At 38.5% G+C, this 25,417-nt stretch overlaps 1 long non-coding RNA gene across 1 annotated transcript in view; it reads left to right on the top strand.

Moving 5' to 3' along the window:
* The window catches only part of LOC134810324 (uncharacterized), a 295,913-nt gene that overhangs the window by 24,597 nt on the left and 245,899 nt on the right, over positions 1-25,417 (top strand). The window lies entirely within an intron of this gene.

Below are 25,417 nucleotides of genomic sequence, written 5' to 3'. Positions count from 1 at the left end.
TGGTGGTGGTGGTGTGTGTTTAACCTGAACACAACTGCTTCCCCTAAAGTAAGAAAGAAGGGGAGAATGGGTACTGTATTGTAGTGTCTGCTACAGTGAGAGTGATGTGCTCCCTTGAGGACATGGAAGCAGCACAGAACCCAGAACCCTCTGGATTTTACTTGTCAGCCTCCTGGGTTAGTCTGTAACTCAATTTCCTTCTGTATTTCGCCATTTCTTCTTACATTGTGACTTTATAAATTGAAGGGCCAGGCAATATCACTATTTCAAATCACTTCTCCTTTCCCATAAATGATGATTACTCAATTCATGTTTGATATTCTCAAATTGTGATAGAGCAGTATCAAGTAGCATTATATAGTTTTATTATTTTATGAAGATTTTGTTTTTCCTTTTGATAAGATGTATTTATGTTAAGCAATAAGGAAACTACTGATTTGTAAGGCAGGACAAAACACTGCTTAATTGTAAGATGTAAGTCTCAGTCAGCACAGGCTGGAGTGAATTTGCTCAGTGACTCCAGTATTTTCACATTGTCAGTTTTGCCTGGAAGTAGATGAAACCGTCTCTTAGGTTGGAGATTTTGCGGATGGCCACTCAGCCATGGTGAAAAAGAAGTTTGGGCACCATTATTAGGAGAAAAAAACATCCAGTGGTCAACTCGGACTCCTCTTTCCTGCTTCCTCTAAGAGTTTCTCCTTCTACCCTGATGCTCCATCTTTTGGCCTCAGATGAAGAAAACACCATATCAAGCACACCTCCTCTCTCTGCCCTCCGCAAAGTGAATCCAAGGGAATTTTAAGGGAATGGGAAATTACATAGAGAAGATGATCGTGTTCAGGATCTCTGGACTGCAGAGCTGGAAAAGGCTTGTCAGAAACCACGATGGTTTACTCTGTAGTGACCTCTGCCTATAAACCTGCAATAAAGAGAAAACTGTTGTCTGAACCACAGTCATTCACCCCCTTCAAATTGTATTGTGTTATTTTTAGTTTAACCATAGTTTTGGTGGTGATGGTTTCCCAAAGTTATTTCTAGCTCTAACTGATAGTATTTATGGTTAGAACAATCAGACCTACTCTATCCTCACTGATTTTCCTTCAGGCATCATTATAGGATTAACAGTAAATTCCTCTAAAAAGATTACACTTACAAGGGAGAAGGGGAAGGAAGGAAAGCATGCACCACATCACATTCTATTCTGAATCGTCTCCTTGGGGAAATCTTAATTCTAATTTAGAATGTGATAGTCTGACTTCTGTAGTCTATGAATAAAAATCAGTTATTTAATATGAAGTTAATTAGAATTTGAAAATGGAAAATAAAGTCTATTTTCAAACAAGCTTGACTTTGACTAGGTACTAATGTCAAATAAGCCATTAAGAAAATGTTTTTTTCATAGTTACACTGAAGCCTGAGCAGGAAGTAAACAACAAAATCAAAGTGGAGGATAGTTCCACTTGAGTTTCTTTTCTGAGCGCCTCATTTATTCATTCACTCATAATAATTCACTCCACAAACATTCCTGAGTACTCAGACCTCAAGGTGACAATCCTTGTTGCTAGCTCTTCTGTAACTCTGAAATGGAAGGTGATGGGCCTCAGGGGTGTGATGTCCATCTTATCACTAGAGTGGCTGTCCTGGGGTTTCAGTAGCCACTGATGAGAATCATTTTCACACAGCCTGTTTTCAACAGTAAATTACAAGTGAATGTGATATTATGCCTTCTTTCTAAAGACTGCTGCAAGACTCTATGAAACTCAAAGTGAGAAATTGTAGAAAACCACTCTTTATCACAGCTCCAAACTTTTGCATCTAATTGTTAATAATGCTTTCCTTTGCCAAGTGACTTTTACATGTCACTTCAAGAATGTCTGGCTCTCAAACCAACACAATAGTGTTCCTTTAATTTTTTATGGATACCTAGTATTAGTGGGGTACATGTGATATTTTGTTACATGCACAGAATGTGTAACGATTAAGTCAGGGTATTCAGGGTATCTATCACCTCAAGCATTTATCATTTCTATGTGTTGGGAACATTTCAAGAGCTCTCTTCTACCTGTTTTGAAATATACACTACATTGTTGTCAACTATAGTCACGCTTCTGTGACTATAGTTATCTGTAAACACTAGAATGTATTCCTTTTATCTAACTGTATTTGGCACACATTAACCAACCTCTCTTCATCCCTCCCACCCACTCTAGCAACCCTTCCCAGGTTTTGGTAACTATCATTCTACTCTCTACTTCCATGAGATCAATTTTTTTTAGCTTCTTCATATATATGTGTGAGAACATGTGATATCTGTCTTTCTGTGCCTGGCTTATTTCACTTAACATAATGACTTCCAGTCCCATCCACATTACTGCAAATGACAGGATTTCATTCCTTTTTTATGACTGAAAAGTATTTCATTGTGTATATATGTCATATTTCTTTATTCATTCATCTGTTGATGGGCACTTAGGTTGATTTCATATCATTGCTATATGAGTAGTGCTGAAATAAACATGTGGGAGCATTATCCCTTTGATATTCTAATTTTTCTGTCCTTTGGATAAATACTCATTAGTGGGATTGCTGGATCATATGGTAATTCTATTTTTAGTTTTCTGATAAATCTCCATTCTCCATACTGTTTTCCATAATGGCTGTACTAATTTACATTCTCACCAACAGTGTATAAGAGTTCTTTTTCTCCTCATCCTCCCCAGTACAGTTTTTTTTTGTCTTTTTGATATTAGCCATTCTAACCGGATTAAGATGATATCTCATTGTGGTTTTGATTTGCATTTCTTTGATGATTAATGATATTGAGCATTTTTTCACGTATTTGTTGACCATTTGTAGGTCTTTTTTTGAGAAATGTCTCTTCATGTCCTTTGCCAGCTTTTTAATGGGGTTGTTTTTCTACTGTTGTGTTATTTGAGTTCCTTGTATATTCTGGATATTAGCCCTTTGTCATATAACTAGTTTGCAAATATTTTCTCTCATTCAACAGGTTGTCTCTTCACTCTGCTGTTTCCTTTGCTATGCAGAAGCTCTTTAGTTTAATATAGTCTCAATTGTCTACATATAGTTTGCAAATATTTTCTCTCATTCAGCAAGTTGTCTCTTTACTCTGCTGTTTCCTTTGCTGCACAGAAGCTTTTTAGTTTAATATAGTCTCAATTGTCTGTTTTTGTTTTTGTTCCCTGTGGTTTTGAGGGAGGTTTTAGCCATAAAGTCATCACCTAGACTAATGTCTTGAAGTGTTTCGCCTGTTATCTTCTAATAGTTTTATAGTTTCAAGTCTTACATTGAAGTAAGAATTTACAAGGTCCCATCAAAAAAATAAATAAATAAATAAAGGAAAGAAAGAAAACAACAGGCCACTATCCCTGATGAAGATAGGCACAAAAAATCCTGAACAAAATACTAGCAAATTGAATCCAGCAGCACATACACATACATGATCAAGTGGGATTTATCCTAGGGATGTAAGGATGGTTCAATATACACAAATCAACAAACATGATACATCAAATGAACACAATAAAGGACAAAAATATGATGATCTCAATAGATTGATTTAAAATTCATGTGAAGTTGATTTTTTTATATAGTGAGAGATAGGAGTCCAGTTTTGTTCTTCTGCATATGGAAATTCAATTTTTCCAGCATCATTTATTGAAGAGATGTCCTTTCCCCAGTGTATGCCCTTGGCCTCTTTTTTGAAAACTAGACATTGTAAATAGATGGATGTGTTTCTGGATTCTCCAGTCAGTTCCATTGGTCTACATGTCTGTTTTTATATGATTTTCATGCTGTTTTGGTTACTATAGCCTTGTAATATATTTTGAAGTCTGTTAATGTGATACCTCCAGCTTTCTATTTTTTTGCTCAGGATTGCTTTGGTTATGTAGGCTAATTTTAGGATTGTGAAGAATGTCATTGGTATTTAAATAGGGATTGCTTTGAATCTGTAGATTGCATAGGTAGTATGGTCATTTTAACAATATTATTATTCTGATACATAAGCATAAGATGATTTTCCATATGTTTGTGTCCTCTTTAATTGTTGACATCAGTATTTTATAGTTTTCCTTGTAGAGGTGTTTTACCTCCTTGGTTAAATCTATTCCTAGGTATTTTATTTTTTGTAGCTATTGTAAATAGGATTGCCTCTTTAATTTTTTTCATATAGTTCAATATTGGTGTATAGCGATGCTATTGATTTTTTAATGTTGATTTAGTATCCTAAAACTTCATTGAGTTTGTTGGTCAGATCTCAGGGTTTTTGCTGGGGTCTTTAGGTTTTTCTAAATCTAAGGTCATATCATCAGCAAAGAATGACAATTTGACTTCCTCTTTTCCAATTTGGAAATAAAAGAAAATGCCTTTTATTTTGTTCTCTTGCCTTATTGCTCTGGCTAGGACCTCTATATTATGTTGAATAGGAGTGGTGAGAGTGGATATCCTTGTCTTGTTCCACTTCTTAAGGGAAATGTTTTCAGCTTTTTCTCATTCAATATGTTAGCTCTGTGTTTGTCATATATGACCTTTATTATGTTGAGGTATGGTCCCTCTATGCATAGTTTGTTGAGAGCCTTCATCATGAAGGAATGTTAACCTTTATCAAATGCTTTTTCAGCATCTGTTGATATTATCATATAATTTTTGTCCTTCATTGTGTTGATGTGATGTATCACATTTATAGATTTGTGTATGTTGAACCATCCTCATATCCTTAAGATAAATCCTACTTCATTGTGTATGTGTATGTACTGTTGGATTCAGTTGGATGGTATTTTGTTGATAATTTTTGTGCCTCAATTTATCAAGGACATTGGCCTGTAGTTTTCATTTTTTTGTTGGGTCCTTGTCTGGTTTTGGTATCAGGGTAATGTTGGCCTTATAGAATGAGTTAGGAAGAATCCTTCCTTCTCAATTTTTTATTTTTATTTTTTGGAATAGTGTAGGAGAATTGGTATTAGTTCTCCTTTATAAGTTTGGTAGAATTTGGCAGTAAGGCCATCTGATCCTGGGCTTTCCTTTCTTGGGAGACTTTTTATTTCTGATTCAATCTCCTTACTCATTATTGGTCTGTGCAGGTATTCTGTTTCTTCCTGATTTAATCTTGGTAGGTTGTATTTGTCCAGAAATGTATCCGTTTCCTCTAGGTTTTCCAGTTTGTTAGAGCGTAGTTGTTCAGTTGTTCATGGTAGCCTCCGATAATCTTTTGTATTTCTGTGGTATCCGTTGTAATGTACACTTTTTGTTTCTAATTTTTATCTGTCTCATTTCTCTTTTTTTGCTTGGTTAGTTTAGCTAGGGGTTTATCAACTTTTTTCCTTTTTTGCAACCCCTATCCATTTTTACCTATTCAAAAAACTAACTTTTTATTTTGTTGATCCTTTGTCTTGTTTTTATAGTCTCTATTTTATTGAGTTGGGCTCTGATTTGTATTATTGCTTTCTTCTAATTTATGGCTTGGTTTGTTCTTGCTTTTCTTTTTCCTGGAGGTGCATTATTACGTTGTTTATTTGAAATCTTTCTACTTCTTTGATGTAGGCATTTATTGCTATACACTTCCTTCTTAGCACTGCTTTTGCTGTATCCCATATGTTTTGGTGTGTTGTGTTTCCATTTTTATTTGTTTCAAGAAATTTTTTTCTTTTGTTATTCCTCCATTGACCCAATGGTTGGAGCTTGTTGTTTAATTTTCATGTATTTGTATAGCTTTCAAAGTTCCTCTTGTTACTCTGGTTTTATTCCATTGCAGACTGAGAAGATACTTGATATGATTTCAATTTTTATAAATTTGCTGAGACTTTTGTGTCCTAACATATGGTCTATTTTGGAGAATGTTCCATGTGGTGACAATAGGAATGTGTGTTTTGTAGCTCTTGGATGAAATGTTCTGTAAATGTCTATTAGGTCCATTTGGTTTAAAGTGCACTTTAAATATAAGGTTCTTTGTTGATTTTTTTTTTTTTTTTGTCTAGATGATCTGTCTAATCATGAGAAGGGGATGCTGAAGCCCCCAGCTATTATTATATATTGGAGCCTATCACTCTCTTTAGATCTAGTAATATTTACTTTAAATATCTAGGTGTTCCAGTATTGGTTGCATATATATTTAGAATAGTTATATCCTCCTGCTGAAGTGATCCATTTATTCCTATATAATGACCTACTGTTTTTTACTTAAAGTCTGTTTTATCTGATATAAATATCACTACTCTTGCTCTTTTTTGATCTTTACTTGTGTGGAATCTTTTTCCATGCCTTTACTTCAGTCTATATGTGACTTCGGGCAAAATAAATTTCTTGTAGGCAGCATATAGCTGGATCATTAAAAAGAAATTTATTCAGCCTGTCTATATCTTTTAATTGAAAAATTTAATTGGTTTATATTCAAGGTTATTATTGATACATGAGGACTTATTCATGTCATTTTGTTAATTGTTTTCTGGTTGTTTCATATATCCTTTCTTCTTTTCTTTCTTATTGTTTATTATTACTGTTTGGTGGTTTTCCATTTCTTGTAGTGGTGACATTTGTGTCCTGTTGTTCCTCATTTGCATATTTGCTCTATCAGTGAGTTTTATACTTTTGTGCATTTTCATGATGGTAGATATTTTTCTTCTGCTTCCAGGTGTAGGACTCCCTTAAGCATTTCTTGTGCTTAAGGGACTGGTCTAGTGGTGATCAGTATCCTCAGTTTTTGCTTTTCTGGGAAATACTATATTTTTTATTTATTTATGAAGAATAACTTTGCTGGATGTAGTTTTCTTGTCTGGCAGGATTTCCCCCACCCAGCACTTTGAATATATCATTTAATTCTCTCCTGGCTTGTAAAGTTTTTTCTGAGAAATCCATTATTACTCTGATGGGAGTTACCTTGTATGCGACTAGATGCTTTTCTCTTGCTGTTTTTAGAATTATTTCTTTGACTTTTGACAGTTTGACTATAATGCCCCTTGGAGAAGACATTTTTAGGTTGTATCTGTTTAGGAATCTCTGAGCTTCCTATATTTGGATATATAAATCTCTTGTTAGACTTGGGAAGTTTTTAACTATTAATTTGTTGAAAGATTTTCTTTTTTTTATTATACTTTAAGTTTTAGGGTACATGTGCACATTGTGCAGGTTAGTTACATATGTATACATGAGCCATGCTGGTGCGCTGCACCCACTAACTCGTCATCTAGCATTAGGTATATCTCCCAGTGCTATCCCTCCCCCCTCCCCCCACCACACAGCAGTCCCCAGAGTGTGATATTCCCCTTCCTGTGTCCATGTGATTTCATTGTTCAATTCCCACCTATGAGTGAGAATATGAGGTGTTTGGTTTTTTGTTCTTGCGATAGTTTACTGAGAATGATGATTTCCAATTTCATCCATGTCCCTACAAAGGACATGAACTCATCATTTTTTATGGCTGCATAGTATTCCATGGTATATATGTGCCACATTTTCTTAATCCAGTCTATCATTGTTGGACATTTGGGTTGGTTCCAAGTCTTTGCTATTGTGAATACTGCCGCAATAAACATACGTGTGCATGTGTCTTTATAGCAGCATGATTTATAGTCCTTTGGGTATATACCCAGTAATGGGATGGCTGGGTCAAATGGTATTTCTAGTTCTAGATCCCTGAGGAATCGCCACACTGACTTCCACAATGGTTGAACTAGTTTACAGTCCCACCAACAGTGTAAAAGTGTTCCTATTTCTCCACATCCTATCCAGCACCTGTTGTTTCCTGACTTTTTAATGATCGCCATTCTAACTGGTGTGAGATGGTATCTCGTTGTGGTTTTGATTTGCATTTCTCTGATGGCCAGTGATGATGAGCATTTTTTCCTGTGTTTTTTGGCTGCATAAATGTCTTCTTTTGAGAAGTGTCTGTTCACGTCCTTCGCCCACTTTTTGATGGGGTTGTTTGTTTTTTTCTTGTAAATTTGTTTGAGTTCATTGTAGATTCTGGATATTAGCCCTTTGTCAGATGAGTAGGTTGCGAAAATTTTCTCCCATTTTGTAGGTCGCCTATTCAGTCTGATGGTAGTTTCTTTTGCTGTGCAGAAGCTCTTTAGTTTAATTAGATCCCATTTGTCAATTTTGGCTTTTGTTGCCATTGCTTTTGGTGTTTTAGACATGAAGTCCTTGCCCATGCCTATGTCCTGAATGGTAATGCCTAGGTTTTCTTCTAGGGTTTTTATGTTTTTAGGTCTAACATTTAAGTCTTTAATCCATCTTGAATTGATTTTTGTATAAGGTGTAAGGAAGGGATCCAGTTTCAGCTTTCTACCTATGGCTAGCCAGTTTTCCCAGCACCATTTATTAAATAGGGAAACCTTTCCCCATTGCTTGTTTTTCTCAGGGTTGTCAAAGATCAGATAGTTGTAGATATGCGGCGTTATTTCTGAGGGCTCTGTTCTGTTCCATTGATCTATATCTCTGTTTTGGTACCAGTACCATGCTGTTTTGGTGACTGTAGCCTTGTAGTATAGTTGGAAGTCAGGTAGTGTGATGCCTCCAGCTTTGTTCTTTTGGCTTAGGATTGACTTGGCGATGCGGGCTCTTTTTTGGTTCCATATGAACTTTAAAGTAGTTTTTTCCAATTCTGTGAAGAAAGTCATTGGTAGCTTGATGGGGATGGCATTGAATCTGTAAATTACCTTGGGCAGTATGGCCATTTTCACGATATTGATTCTTCCTACCCATGAGCATGGAATGTTCTTCCATTTGTTTGTATCCTCTTTTATTTCTTTGAGCAGTGGTTTGTAGTTCTCCTTGAAGAGGTCCTTCACATCCCTTGTAAGTTGGATTCCTAGATATTTTATTCTCTTTGAAGCAATTGTGAATGGGATTTCACTCATGATTTGGCTCTCTGTTTGTCTGTTGTTGGTGTATAAGAATGCTTGTGATTTTTGCACATTGATTTTGTATCCTGAGACTTTGCTGAAGTTGCTTATCAGCTTAAGGAGATTTTGGGCTGAGACAATGGGGTTTTCTAGATATACAATCATGTCGTCTCCAAACAGGGACAATTTGACTTCCTCTTTTCCTAATTGAATGCCCTTTATTTCCTTCTCCTGCCTAATTGCCCTGGCCAGAACTTCCAACACTATGTTGAATGGGAGTGGTGAGAGAGGGCATCCCTGTCTTGTGCCCGTTTTCAAAGGGAATGCTTCCAGTTTTTGCCCATTCAGTATGATATTGGCTGAGGGTTTGTCATAGATAGCTCTTATTATTTTGAGATACATCCCATCAATACCTAATTTATTGAGAGTTTTTAGCATGAAGGGTTGTTGAATTTTGTCAAAGGCTTTTTCTGCATCTATTGAGATAATCATGTGGTTTTTGTCTTTGGCTCTGTTTATATGCTGGATTACATTTATTGATTTGCGTATATTGAACCAGCCTTGCATCCCAGGGATGAAGCCCACTTGATCATGATGGATAAGCTTTTTGATGTGCTGCTGGATTCGTTTTGCCAGTATTTTATTGAGGATTTTTGGATCAATGTTCATCAAGGATATTGGTCTAAAATTCTCTTTTTTGGTTGTGTCCCTGCCCAGCTTTGGTATCAGAATGATGCTGGCCTCATAAAATGAGTTAGGGAGGATTCCTTCTTTTTCTATTGATTGGAATAGTTTCAGAAGGAATGGTACCAGTTCCTCCTTGTACCTCTGGTAGAATTCGGCTGTGAATCCATCTGGTCCTGGACTCTTTTTGGTTGGTAAGCTATTGATTATTGCCACAATTTCAGATCCTGTTATTGGTCTATTCAGAGATTCAACTTCTTCCTGGTTTAGTCCTGGGATAGTGTATGTGTCCAGGAATTTATCCATTTCTTCTAGATTTTCTAGTTTATTTGCGTAGAGATGTTTATAGTATTCTCTGATGGTAGTTTGTATTTCTGTGGGATCGGTGGTGATATCCCCTTTATCATTTTTTATTGTGTCTATTTGATTCTTCTCTTTTTTTTTCTTTATTAGTCTTGCTAGCGGTCTATCAATTTTGTTGATCCTTTCAAAAAACCAGCTCCTGGATTCATTAATTTTTTGAAGGGTTTTTTGTGTCTCTATTTCCTTCAGTTCTGCTCTGATTTTAGTTATTTCTTGCCTTCTGCTAGCTTTTGAATGTGTTTGCTCTTGCTTTTCTAGTTCTTTTAATTGCAATATTAGGGTGTCAATTTTGGATCTTTCCTGCTTTCTCTTGTGGGCATTTAGTGCTATAAATTTCCCTCTACACACTGCTTTGAATGCGTCCCAGAGATTCTGGTATGTTGTGTCTTTGTTCTCGTTGGTTTCAAAGAACATCTTTATTTCTGCTTGCATTTCGTTATGTACCCGGTAGTCATTCAGGAGCAGGTTGTTCAGTTTCCATGTAGTTGAGTGGTTTTGAGTGAGATTCTTAATCCTGAGTTCTAGTTTGATTGCACTGTGGTCTGAGAGATAGTTTGTTATAATCTCTGTTCTTTTACATTTGCTGAGGAGAGCTTTACTTCCAAGTATGTGGTCAATTTTGGAATAGGTGTGGTGTGGTGCTGAAAAAAATGTATATTCTGTTGATTTGGGGTGGAGGGTTCTGTAGATGTCTATTAGGTCCTCTTGGTGCAGAGCTGAGTTCAATTCCTGCGTATCCTTGTTGACTTTCTGTCTCGTTGATCTGTCTAATGTTGACAGTGGGGTGTTAAAGTCTCCCATTATTAAGGTGTGGGAGCCTAAGTCTCTTTGTAGGTCACTCAGGACTTGCTTTATGAATCTGGGTGCATATATATTTAGGATAGTTAGCTCTTCTTGTTGAATTGATCCCTTTACCATTATGTAATGGCCTTCTTTGTCTCTTTTGATCTTTGTTGGTTTAAAGTCTGTTTTATCAGAGACTAAGATTGCAACCCCTGCCTTTTTTTGTTTTCCATTTGCTTGGTAGATCTTCCTCCATCCTTTTATTTTGAGCCTATGTGTGTCTCTGCATGTGAGATGGGTTTCCTGAATACAGCACACTGATGGGTCTTGACTCTTTATCCAATTTGCCAGTCTGTGTCTTTTCACTGGAGCATTTAGTCCATTTACATTTAAAGTTAATATTGTTATGTGTGAATTTGATCCTGTCATTATGATGTTAGCTGGTTATTTTGCTCGTTAGTTGATGCAGTTTCTTCCTAGTCTCAATGGTCTTTACATTTTGGCATGATTTTGCAGTGGGTGGTACCGGTTGTTCCTTTCCATGTTTAGCGCTTCCTTCAGGAGCTCTTTTAGGGCAGGCCTGGTGGTGACAAAATCTCTCAGCATTTGCTTGTCTGTTAAGTATTTTATTTCTCCTTCGCTTATGAAGCTTAGTTTAGCTGGATATGAAATTCTGGGTTGAAAATTCTTTTCTTTAAAATGTTGAATATTGGCCCCCACTCTCTTCTGGCTTGTAGGGTTTCTGCCGAGAGATCCGCTGTTAGTCTGATGGGCTTCCCTTTGAGGGTAACCCGACCTTTCTCTCTGGCTGCCCTTAACATGTTTTCCTTCATTTCAACTTTGGTGAATCTGTCAATTATGTGTCTTGGATTGCTCTTCTCGAGGAGTATCTTTGTGGCGTTCTCTGTATTTCCTGAATCTGAACGTTGGCCTGCCTTGCTAGATTGGGGAAGTTCTCCTGGATAATATCCTGCAGAGTGTTTTCCAACTTGTTTCCATTCTCCCCGTCACTTTCAGGTACACCAATCAGACGTAGATTTGGTCTTTTCACATAGTCCCATATTTCTTGGAGGCTTTGCTCATTTCTTTTTATTCTTTTTTCTCTAAACTTCCCTTCTCGCTTCATTTCATTCATTTCATCTTCCATCGCTGATACCCTTTCTTCCAGTTGATCGCATCGGCTCCTGAGGCTTCTGCATTCTTCACGTAGTTCTCGAGCCTTGGTTTTCAGCTCCATCAGCTCCTTTAAGCACTTCTCTGTATTGGTTATTCTAGTTATACATTCTTCTAAATTTTTTTCAAAGTTTTCAACTTCTTTGCCTTTGGTTTGAATGTCCTCCCGTAGTTCAGAGTAATTTGATCGTCTGAAGCCTTCTTCTCTTAGCTCGTCAAAGTCATTCTCCATCCAGCGTTGTTCCGTTGCTTGTGAGGAACTGCGTTCCTTTGGAGGAGGAGAGGCGCTCTGCTTTTTAGAGTTTCCAGTTTTTCTGTTCTGTTTTTTCCCCATCTTTGTAGTTTTATCTACTTTTGGTCTTTGACGATGGTGATGTACAGATGGGTTTTTGGTGTGGATGTCCTTTCTGTTTGTTAGTTTTCCTTCTAACAGACAGGACCCTCAGCTGCAGGTCTGTTGGAATACCCTGCCGTGTGAGGTGTCAGTGTGCCCCTGCTGGGGGGTGCCTCCCAGTTAGGCTGCTGGGGGGTCAGGGGTCAGGGACCCACTTGAGGAGGCAGTCTGCCCGTTCTCAGATCTCGAGCTGCGTGCTGGGAGAACCACTGCTCTCTTCAAAGCTGTCAGACAGGGACATTTAAGTCTGCAGAGGTTACTGCTGTCTTTTTGTTGTCTGTGCCCTGCCCCCAGAGGTGGAGCCTACAGAGGCAGGCAGGCCTCCTTGAGCTGTGGTGGGTTCCACCCAGTTGGAGCTTCCCAGCTGCTTTGTTTACCTAGGCAAGCCTGGGCAATGGCGGGCGCCCCTCCCCCAGCCTCGCTGCCACCTTGCAGTTTGATCTCAGACTGCTGTGCTAGCAATCAGCGAGACTCCGTGGACGTAGGACCCTCCGAGCCAGGTGCGGGATGTAATCTCGTGGTGTGCCGTTTTTTAAGCCCGTCGGAAAAGCGCAGTATTCGGGTGGGAGTGACCCGATTTTCCAGGTGCGTCACCCCTTTCTTTGACTCGGAAAGGGAACTCCCTGACCCCTTGCGCTTCCCAAGTGAGGCAATGCCTCGCCCTGCTTCGGCTCGCGCACGGTGCGCGCACCCACTGACCTGCGCCCACTGTCTGGCACTCCCTAGTGAGATGAACCCAGTACCTCAGATGGAAATGCAGAAATCACCCATCTTCTGCGTCGCTCATGCTGGGAGCTGTAGACTGGAGCGGTTTCTATTCGGCCATCTTGGCTCCTCCCCCTGAAAGATTTTCTTTTTATTTAACCTTTATTTTATGTTCAAGGTTACATGTGTAGGTTTGTTATATAGGTAAACTTGTGTCATGGGGGTTTGTTGTACAGATTATTTTGTCACCCAGGTATTAAACCTAGTACTCATTACTTATTTTTCCTGATCCTCTCCTTCCTCTCACCCTGCACTCTCAAGGAAGCCCTAGTATCTATTGTTTCCCTTTGTGTATCCATGTGTTCTCATCATTTAGCTCACACTTATAAGTGAGAACATGCAGTATTTGGTTTTCTGTGCCTGAGTTAGTTTGCTAAGGATAATGGCCTCCAACTCCATCCATGTTGCTGCAAAGAACATGATCTCATTCTTTTTATGGCTGCATAGTATTTCATGGTGTATATGTACAACATTTTCTTTATCCAGTCTATCAGTGATGGGCATTTAGGTTGATTCCATGTCTTTGCTATTGTGAATAGTGCTGCAGTGAACATAGGCATGCATGTGTCTTTATAATAGAATGATTTGTATTACCTTGGGTATGTACCCAGTAATGGAATTGCTGGGTCAAATGGCATTTCTGTCTTTAGGTCTTTAAGAAATTGCCACACTGTCTTCCACAATGGTTAAACTAATTTACACTCCCACTAGCAGTATATAAGTGTTCCTTCTTCTCCACAATCTCACCAGCATCTGTTACTTTTTTGACTTTTTACTAATTGCCATTCTGACTGGTATGAGATTGTATCTCAATGTGCTTTTGATTTGAATTTCTCTAGTGATTAGTGATGTTGAGCTTTTTTAAAAAAATATGATTATTGGCTGCATGCACATCTTCTTTTGAAAAGTGACTGTTCCTGTCTTTTGTCCACTTTTTAATGAAGTTCTTTTTTTTTTTTTTTTGCTTGTAAATTTGTTTAAGTTCCTTATAGATGTTCCTTTAGTTCCTTTGTCAGATGCATAGTTTGTGGAAAATTTCTCCCATTCTGTAGGTTGTCTGTTTATTTCATTGATGTTTTATTTATTTATTTATTTGGCTGAGCAGAATCTCTAAAATTTAATTAGATCCCATTTATTCATTTTTGCTTTTGTTGCAATTGCTTTTGGTGCCTTTGTCATGAAATCTTTGCCCATTCTTATGCCCAGAATGATATTGCCTAGGTTGTCTTCCAGGGTTTTTATAGTTTTGGGTTTTACACTTAAGCCTTTAATTCATCTTGAGTTAATTTTTGTACATGGTGTAAGGAAGGGGTCCAGTTTCAATCTTCTGCATATAGCTAGCCAGTTATCCCAGCACCATTTATTGAATAGAGAATTCTTTTACCATTGCTTCTTTTTGTCAGATTTGTCAAAGATCAGATAGTTGTAGGTATGTGGCCTTATTTCTGGCTTCTCTATTCTGTTCCATTGGTCTATGTGTCTGTTTTTGTATCAGTACCATGTTGTTTTGATTACTGTAGCCTTGTAGTACAGTTTGACATTGGGTAGCATGATACCTCTAGCTTTTTTCCTTTTGCTTAGAATTGCCTTGGCTATTTGTGCTCTTTTTTGGTTCCATATGAATTTTAAAATAGTTTTCTCTAGTTCTGTGAAGAATTTCAATGGTAGTTTAATAGGAATAGCATTGAATCTATAAATTGCTTTGGAGACTATAGCCACTTTAACAATATCAAGTCCTCCAATCCATTAGCATGGAATGTATTTCCATGTGTTTGTGTCATCCCTTATTTCTTTGTACAGTGTTTTGTACTTCTCTTTGTAGAGATATTTCATTTCCCTGGTTAGCTGTATTCTTAGGTATTTTACTTTATTTTTTGTTGCAATCATGAATGAGGTTGCATTCCTAAGTTGGCTCTCAGCTTGACTGTTGGTGTATATGAATATTTTTGTGATTTTTGCACATTATTTTTTATCCTGAGACTTTGCTCAACTTACTTATCAACTTAAGGAGCTTTTGGACTGAGATTATGGGGTTTTCTAGGTATAGGATCATGTTGTCTGCCAACAGGGATAGTTTGACTTCCTCTCTTTTTATTTGGATTCCCTTTATTTCTTTGTCTTGTCTGATTGCCCTGGACAGGATTTCCAAGGCCATTTAGAATAGGAATGGTGAGAGAGGGCATCCTTTTCTTGTGCAGGTTTTCAAGGGGAATGCTTCCAGCTTTTGCCCTTTCAGTATGATTTTGGCTCTGGTTTTGTCATAGATGGCTCTTATTATTTTGAGGTATGTTCCTTCAATACCTAGTGTACTGAAAGTTTTTCATAATGAAGGAGTGTTGAATTTTATCAAAAGCCTTTTCTGTATCTATTAAGATAATCATGTGGTATTGGTCTTTGGTTCTGTTGATGTGATGAATCACATTTATTGATTTGTGTATGTTGAACCAACCTGATATCCCAGGAATAAAGCCTATTTGATTGTGGCAGATATACTTTTTGATGTGCTGTGGGATTTGGTTTGTCAGTATTTCATTGAGGATTTTTACATTGATGTTCATCAAGTATATTGGCCTGAAGTGTTCCTTATTCATTGTGTCTCTGCCAGGTTTTGCTATCAGGATAAGTTGGCCTCAGAGATTTAGTTAGGGAGGAGTCCCTCTTCCTCAGTTTTTTTGGGAATAGTTTCAGCAGAAATGGTATCAGCTCTTCTTTGCACATCTGGTAGAAAATTCAGCTGTGGATCCACCTGGTCCTTGGCTTTTTTTGGTTGGTAGGCTATTTATTACTGACTCATTTTTGGAGCTCATTATTGGTCTGTTCAGGGGTTCAATTTCTTCCTGATTCAGTCTTGGGAGGGTGTAGCTTTGCCTTGCAATTTCCTGGAACTGAGGCATGGGGCAGCACAAAGAAGCACCTAATGAATAACACACCTACAAGGAGAAGAAGGGAAGGACATTTCTCTCTGAGAGCTAGTGATGAATCTAAGCTATTCGCCCCAAGCCTGCTCAGAGTAGGGCCATTCCAAGAGAGAGAAAAAAAGAAGCAATAAAATGTTAAGAGTAAAAAAGGGAGAGTCAGAGGGTACTCTGTAGGGACACACATGCATCCCTGATCATGCCAAGTGTCCATCCTCTGCAACAGGGCTCCATTAATGCCTGAACCTATAACCCTCTGAGTAAAGTGACAGTGGCAAAAAGGGGAAGTTATGGGCTCTCTTTTAAAGCCAACTGCCATTTTCTCCCTTTTTACACCAAATCTCCTTGATTAACCCTATGACTGCTAACCTAAATCTCTTCCAGTAGGACAGAGATCTATTCTCATATGTTGGCAACTGTTTCTTTCCTGCACAACTCATTTCAAAGTTCACCTCATCAGTAAGTAGTCAATGTTATTCTCACTCTACTATTGTACTGATTGTCATTATCACCTAGTCTCTTGGAACTTGCGTAAGTTAACAAAAGTAGAGAGAGAATGAATCCCCAGGTGGCTGTGTTATCACACCTTCAGGGATTGTGCTTCGTGTGTTATAAGTAGTCAGTAAATATTGAACCATCACAACAAATATGATTCATAGAAAGAAAAATAACTCACCTGACATAACACGAAGAGAATTATTCATAAAAATAGACCAGAGATCTTAGTTCCAAACAATCTTCAACAGTACCTAGTTATGTGTTTTATTATTATTATTGCTTTCTTTCATTCTTTTATCTTTTTAAAGTCCAAAGTATCTCCTTACTGAGACATAAATGTCAACACCAATTTTATCTAGAAAATTTGCACTATAGTGCTTATTTATCTCTTTATTCTTTGTTTTGCTTTTTTTTTTTTTTTTTAGAGGAAGTTTCACTCTTTTCCCTCAGGCTGGAGTGCAATGGCACAATCTTGGCTCACTGCAACCTCCACCTCCTGGGCTTAAGCAGTTCTCCTGCCTCAGCCTCCCAAGTAGCTGGGATTACAGGCGCCTGCTACCACGCCCGGCTAATTTTTGTATTTTAGTAGAGATGGGGTTCATCATGTTGGCCATTGGCCGGGCTGATCTCAAATTCCTAACCTCAGGTGATCCACCTGCCTCGACCTCCCAAAGTGCTGGGATTACAGGCATGAGCCACCGCGCCTGGCCTCTCTTTATTCTTTAGCATTTAAAATCTAAAATTCTTAGAGTAGTTTCTAATCAAATGCATGTTTGTGGGAGGAATTATTGCATCAGCACGAATAAGAAGATTAAAAAGAGGGCTGATATGGAGGCCCTGTTTTCTTTCTCTGCAATATGGAGGCAGTAAGCTCTACCATTCAATGTTGTTCAAGGCTAGAATGAAATATTATACCTGAAGGTGTTTCTCAAACTGTAAAAAACTAAGGAAATATGTTACCACTACAGAGAAAAATTTTATTAGTCTATTATTCCCAGTCATACTTTAAAAATATACTGCAATGTATTGTTCAAGGAAAGTATCTGATACTGTGAATTCCAAGCATTGTTTCTTAACCTGTTCAAAATTAAGCAAAATGTGAGTATATACCAAAGAATACTTTACTTTTCCATAATTTCCATATTTGAAAAAGCTGCAAACATTTATGGAAGACTGGGCTACATGCTGAGTTTTATGCTAAAATGTATGATAAAAACAATAAATGGGCCAGGCGTAGTGGCTCACACCTGTAATCCTAGCACTTTGGGATGCTGAGGTGGGCAGATCACCTGAGGTCAGGAGTTTGAGACCAGCCAGGCCAACGTGGTGAAACCCCATCTCTACTAAAAATACAAAAATTAGCCAGGCGTGGTGGCAGGCACCTCTAATCTCAGCTACTCGGGAGGCTGAGGCAGGAGAATTGCTTGAACCTGGGAGGCGGAGGTTGCAGTGAGCCGAGATCACATCATTGCACTCCAGCCTGGGCAACAAGAGTGAAACTCCGTCTCAAAAAAAAAAAAAAAAAAAAAAAAGTAATAAATATAAAACATTTGTCAGATCACACACTATTCAGATAGAAATTAAGATGTTCATTCTTAAAAGTAAGAGTGAACATAGATTAATAAAACACCTCTACTTACCTCAATTTTGGTATGCTAGTTTAATGACTTGTAATCATCATTAATATTTATGCAGTTTTATGTAGTTGGTTTTTTGAATCATTTAAACCAAATAGGGGTATACCATATTTTATATTATTCCAACTGCCCTCTAACCTGTTATGTATAATATTCCTTTCCCATCCCTTAATAACATTTGTCTAGAATACTTTATTTCCTGTCATTTTCAGTTATTTAAAAACTCAATCTGGTCCAATATGAAATGTAAACTTCTAATTTCAAATTCAATTCAAATTTTGTCTCCTTATTCCCACCTATGCATTCCCATCCTGTGGTAGCTCATCTCCAAAGCTGGCCCTCAATGGATCATTCCCTTCTATGTCCCCTTCTGCATCGAATCCGCACTTGGCCTGTGACTCATTAAACAATAGAATGCAGTGGAAAGGATCCTGAGCTGGTTCTGTGCCTAAGTCATTAGAAGGCCTAGAAGCTTCTTCTTTTGTGATTTTGGAAACATTGAGCCACCATTTAAGAAATCTGGCATGTCCACATATCATATAGAGAGACCACATGGAGAGGGAGAAACCCTGAGCTTTCAAGGAAAGACAGAGAGAGACCCCATTATTCCAAAGTACCAGCTCAGCCCCATTTTCCAGCTCTCTCTACCAAGGGACCAACCATGTATCTTGGGTATGAGAGCTTAGTCAAGCCAGACGATTGCAGCTGCAGCGAATTTCACATGGAGCAGAAGAATTACCCAGCTGATTCCAGTCAACCTTCATACCCGTGAAAGAAAAGCCACTACATTTTGGGGTAGTTTATTATGTAGCAGTAGATAACTGGAACATTTCCCCTAATATGGTTAGGCTTTGTGTCCCCACCCAAATCTTATCTAGAATTTTAATCCCCATAAACCCCACGTGTCAAGGCAGAGACCAGGTGAAGGTAATTGAATCATGGGGTCGGTTTTCCCCATGTTGTTCTTGTGATAGAGAGTGAATTCTCACGAGATCTGATGGTTTTCTAAGAGGCTCTTCCTCTTTCATTTGGCACTTCTCCTTCCTGCCCCCTTGTGAAGAAAGTGCCTTGCTTTCGTTTCACCTTCCACCGTGATTGTAAGTTTTCTGAGGCCTCCACAGCTATGCTGAACTGTGAGTCAATTAAACCTTTTTCCTTTATAAATTACCCAGTATCAGGGGTATGAAAACAGACAGTATTAAAATGGATTAATACATCCCCTTTCCTTTTTTATGTGGCCTGGGGACAAAATTTTTTTTTTCTCTCTCTTCCTCTTCTGCTTTTAGCTTTTTGTATTGGAGACTGGTAAGAGGAATGAGGGAATAGAGGCAGAGTATTTTTTCTGAACTGGTCCTGCCTCAGGTGATGTCCTAAAGTTGACTTGTATCAGCTGATTATTAAAGTTACAGAAATTTTATGTGCCAATTGTTAAATGTTATTATTAAAACCAAATTATATCAAATTATATTGAAAACACGCAATAAATGCTAACAACGTGTCACTTCCTAATTATTTTACTGTCTTACTATTATCTATTCTTTTATGGTTATTTAGGTGTATCACACTTTTATATGGTGGAAATACTTTTGTAACTATATGCTGTTGCATATGTCTTCCAACTCCAATCAGTCATATCCCACTGATAGCTTAAAATCACACATGGTGGGTGTGTTTATACAGTGGAAATAAACAAACATTACGTATCAGTGCTTTTTCCCCTCTGCATTGATTTCTGGTTGTCAAACGTTTACTAGCAAACCACTGCCTACAGTTCTCTGTTGTATATATTTGTATCATCTTTGACCCATCCTGGCTGGTGAATGCAGTCTGTGTGGTAAACATGAAAATGTTAGCTGTCTTGATGGGATCATACATGAGATTTTTGAGGGTATCCTTTGAGACCCCCTCAACATCACAGCTCCTAATAGGAGAAGCTCCTGCTGAACCTCCTCATCTTTACCTGTAGAAGAAAACCTCTCAGCCTCTTGCTACTAGGTCCCTTTGCCAGTGGCTAGCCCTCATTTGTGTAGCATTGGCAAAACAGACCAAGCCCCATCTCTCTTTAAGTCCATTTGACTCATCAAATAAAGTTAGGCCTGAAAATGAAAGGATATGATTATTTGGATAAAGAGTTTACTGTTAGTCAAAGTAATACTGTCCCAATTGGGTTCCCCAGCAAGAAAATTCTGAGTTGGAGCTAGTGTACAGAAAGTATATTAAAGTGAGGGTTACAGAGGAAGAAAATTGGGCAGAAGGAGAAGTTGGGCTGAGGGGCAGTCACAACAAAGCCTCTACCTACACTGTGGCAGCTCTAAAACTAGAATGGCCTTTTAGAGTTGTCCTGATTTGGGGTGAGAAGTCCAGGCTTTTACAGTGCATTAAGTGGTCTTTTTTTTTTTAATTATACTTTAAGTTTTAGGGTACATGTGCACAATGTGCAGGTTAGTTACATATGTATACATGTGACATGCTGGTGTGCTGCACCCACTAACTCGTCATCTAGCATTAGGTATATCTCCCAATGCTATCCCTCCCCGCTCCCGCCACCCCACAACAGTCCCCAGAGTGTGATGTTCCCCTTCCTGTGTCCGTGTGTTCTCATTGTTCAATTCCCACCTATGAGTGAGAATATGCGGTGTTTGGTTTTTTGTTCTTGCGATAGTTTACTGAGAAAGATGATTTCCAATTTCATCCATGTCCCTATGAAGGACATGAACTCATCGTTTTTTATGGCTGCATAGTATTCCATGGTGTATATGTGCCACATTTTCTTAACCCAGTCTATCGTTGGACATTTGGGTTGGTTCCAAGTCTTTGCTATTGTGAATAGTGCCACAATAAACGTACGTGTGCATGTATCTTTATAGCACCATGATTTATATCCCTTTGGGTATATACCCAGTAATGGGATGGCTGGGTCAAATGGTATTTCTAGTTCTAGATCCCTGAGGAATCGCCACACTGACTTCCACAATGGTTGAACTAGTTTACAGTCCCACCAACAGTGTCAAAGTGTTCCTATTTCTCCACATCCTCTCCAGCGCCTGTTGTTTCCTGACTTTTTAATGATCGCCATTCTAACTGGTGTGAGATGGTATCTCATTGTGGTTTTGATTTGCATTTCTCTGATGGCCAGTGATGGTGAGCATTTTTTCCTGTGTTTTTTGGCTGCATAAATGTCTTCTTTTGAGAAGTGTCTGTTCATATCCTTCACCCACTTTTTGATGGGCTTGTTGTTTTCTTGTAAATTTGTTTGAGTTCTTTGTAGATTCTGGATATTAGCCCTTTGTCAGATGAGTAGGTTGCAAAAATTTTCTCCCATTTTGTGGGTTGCCTGTTCACTCTGATGGTAGTTTCTTTTGCTGTGCAGAAGCTCTTTAGTTTAATTAGATCCCATTTGTCAATTTTGGCTTTTGTTGCCATTGCTTTTGGTGTTTTAGACATGAAGTCCTTGCCCATGCCTATGTCCTGAATGGTAATGCCTAGGTTTTCTTCTAGGACTTTTATGGTTTTAGGTCTAACATTTAAGTCTTTAATCCATCTTGAATTGATTTTTGTATAAGGTGTAAGGAAGGGATCCAGTTTCAGCTTTCTACCTATGGCTAGCCAGTTTTCCCAGCACCATTTATTAAATAGGGAATCCTTTCCCCATTGCTTGTTTTTCTCAGGTTTGTCAAAGATCAGAGAGTTGTAGATATGCAGCATTATTTCTGAGGGCTCTGTTCTGTTCCATTGATCTATATCTCTGTTTTGGTACCAGTACCATGCTGTTTTGGTTACTGTAGCCTTGTAGTATAGTTTGAAGTCAGGTAGCGTGATGCCTCCAACTTTGTTCTTTTGGCTTAGGATTGACTTGGTGATGCGGGCTCTTTTTTGGTTCCATATGAACTTTAAAGTAGTTTTTCCCAATTCTGTGAAGAAAGTCATTGGTAGCTTGATGGGGATGGCATTGAATCTGTAAATTACCGTTTGCAGATGACATGATTGTATATCTAGAAAACCCCATTGTCTCAGCCCAAAATCTCCTTAAGCTGATAAGCAACTTCAGCAAAGTCTCAGGATACAAAATCAATGTGCAAAAATCACAAGCATTCTTATACACCAATAACAGACAAACAGAGAGTCAAATTATGAGTGAACTCCCATTCACAATTGCTTCAAAGAGAATAAAATACCTAGGAATCCACCTTACAAGGGACGTGAAGGACCTCTTCAAGGAGAACTACAAACCACTGCTCAATGAAATAAAAGAGGATACAAACAAATGGAAGAACATTCCTTGCTCATGGGTAGGAAGAATCAATATCGTGAAAATGGCCATACTGCCTAAGTGGTCTTTATATGTGGTGTGCCTGGAAGGAGGCATGACTTTGGGATGAGGTCCTCTTCAGCTGAGGCAATTCCCAAGGAGGACTGACAGTCTACAACCTTCTCTTGAGCTGGGGAGATACATGTTTCAATCTTGCAGGGAGAATCTGACTGTGGAACTGCATTCATGTTGGCCCATTCCTTATACTGCTTGGTTGTACTTACTTCAAATGAATTCTGGGGCCAGTTCCTATAGGATTCTGGTGGGCCTCTTTTCCTGAGGCAGGCTTAAAAAGACTGGTTAGTGAGAGAAACTATTGCCCCACCACTGCAGTTAGCTTCAAGGCCGCAAATGATACTCATTACCTCCCTCCTCTGCTAACCATTCAAAATTCCCTTCACCTTTGGCTGATCTACGGGAATTACTTGGTGAGAGGTCCAGATTCTCAACCCTAAGGAGTTCAATCTCCCTTTTCAGGAGTTCTTGCTGCGTCATCATCAGCATCATAATTAGGCAAGGGAACACTAAGACAAGCTCAAGAGGATCATCTGGGTGCCAACCTTACTCCTTTCTGCTCTCTTTGTGTAACAGCAATTTTGCATCCTTCCTGATTGATGATCAGGGTCCATTACCCCTGCCAAGATGATTTCTTTTTTTACCTGCTAGTCCTTTGGCATGTGTTGCCTGTAGTGCTTGGATAGCAGGTATAGCTTAGTATTCAGTAGGATTCTTGCTAGGTTTCTTCGTTAATGTGTTTTCTCTTGAGGACTAAAACCTCTAAACTAAAAGAAGTCAAACTAGTAGGGATCAGAAAAAAAGTTCACTAAGGGAATGTTAGGAAGTGTTTCATAGCCTTCAATTAACAAATTAAACCTGTTTCAAACATCCTCTTTTGTGTTTTACTGTGCTAGAAATTGGAAAATATCAAACTTTTACTCATGAGATGATAAGTAAAATATAAGAATGATGGAACTGGGCTGGGCGCAGTGGCTCACGCCTGTAATTCCAGCACTTTGGGAGGCTGAGGCAGGTGGATCACTTGAAGTCAGGGGTTCCAGACCAGCCTGGCCAACATAGCAAAACCCTGTCTCTACTAGAAATACAAAAAAGTATCTAGGTGTGGTGACTTGCACCTGTAATCCCAGCTACTTGGGAGGCTGAGGCACAAGAATCGCTTGAACCCAAGAGGCAGAGGTGGCAGTGAGCTGAGATCATGCCATTGCACTCCAGCCTTGGTGACAGAATGAGACATCTCAAAAAAAAAAAAAAAAAAAAAAAAAAGGATGGAACTGAATCCTAAACCATTTATAGATTGTGAAGTAGTAAAATATGAATCCTAAACCATTTATAGATTGTGAAGCAGTAAAATATAAAATAAACCAATTGATGTAAAATTTTTCATGAATAAATTTTAGAGGTAATAAATTGGCAACATTTGGATCCTAGTACACTGAGACATAGGTCTTCCATTGGATTCCTTTCTGTATGACTAATAAATTCGTCCTATATGGGATAAGAGGAGCCCCAGAAAGAATTAGGAGAATATAGCCTAGATAATAAAACACATTCAGTGTGCTTCTTTATACATATGTTTTATTTTACATATATATTTGAAACAGGGTCTCTTTACCCAGGCTGGAGTTCAGTGGTGTGATCATGGCTCACGGCAACCTCTGCCTCCCGGGCTCAAGTAGCTGGAACTATAGGCATGTCCCACCATGCATGGCTAATTTTTTTGTATTTTTTGTGGAGACAGGGTTTTGCCAAGTCACCTAGGCTGGTCTCGAACTCCTGGGCCAAGGCAATCCATTTGCCTCCGCCTCCCAAAGTACTGGGATTATAGGCGTGAGCCACTGTGTCTGGCTTGCTTCTTTGTATATTTATAGTACAATGCAGCTTTTAATTATCATTAAGTCCACAATTTGTAATTTTCTTTGACCCACCTCAGTATACTGCTCTGCTTTTTCTTACTTTTAGTCTTGCTAAAAGTAAGAACATTCAACAAATTTTTTCCATGCCCAAATCACTACTAACAGTGATATTAAAACTAATTGTGTATTAATAATGGTAAGTTTTATTGAGTGCTGTGCTAAACAATCTATATATATTATCTGCTTTAATCCTCAAAATAATACTAAGAGGGAAACTTTATTATTTTTATTTTACAAATAGGACATGGGGGCTTAGAAAAGCTAAGAGGAATAGTTAGTGTAGAAAGAAGAGAGAAAAGAGAAGTAAAATTTCTTTGAATCCTCTGCTTTTCATTAGTTTCATTGTTTAAGTTCTTGTGTTTTAGTGATTACAATTTCCAATTCAAAAATCAGGACACAAAGCTTAACAAATGCTTCTTGTGCCTCTTAAGGCCATACAAAGCAGTCTGTGCTGTGAGTATGAGGAAGTGTAGAGACTAGTAGTGCAGACACAGAGGCAGGCTGATTGAGTCACACTAGGCTCTGTTTCTGTGTACCACTTATGAGACTCTGGGCCAGGTACCCGTTTTAAGCTCTGGCTTCCCACATGCAAAATGAAGTTAATGAAGGGTGGTGTCTTATTCCATTCAGTGTTGCTATGACAGAATACCCGAGACTGGGTAATTTATTAAGAAAAGTTTATTTGGCTCAAGATTCTGGAGAGGCTGGGAAATCCAAGATTGGGCAGCACATCTGTTGAGGGCCTCAGCTGTTTCTACTTGTGGCAGAAAGCAGAAGGTGGAGCAGGGTGAGTGCAAAGGGACCAAACACAGGGAGGAGCAACTTGCTGTCTTGGTAATTAATTCAGTCCCACAAGAGGAAGAACTCATTCTCAAAAGATCATTAATCTATCCATGAAGGATCCACCGCTGGGAGCCAAACACCTCCTAGCTAGGCCCTACCTCCCATCACTACCACACTGGGAATAAAATTTCAACATGAGTTCTGATGTAGGCAAACCGCACCCAAACCTCAGCAGGTGGTCTTGACAATTAGGCATGATATCCAACTTAAAACACTTAAACTAATATCTCAGTTCTGTAGTTTCAGTGTCAAGAGTTCTGGGTT

This window comes from Pan troglodytes, chromosome 5 (assembly GCF_028858775.2).
Source record: "Pan troglodytes isolate AG18354 chromosome 5, NHGRI_mPanTro3-v2.0_pri, whole genome shotgun sequence".
NCBI classification, from domain to species: domain Eukaryota; kingdom Metazoa; phylum Chordata; class Mammalia; order Primates; family Hominidae; genus Pan; species Pan troglodytes.
The sequence above is the reverse complement of the archived record's forward strand: the minus strand, read 5'-3'. Positions and strand labels throughout refer to the sequence as shown.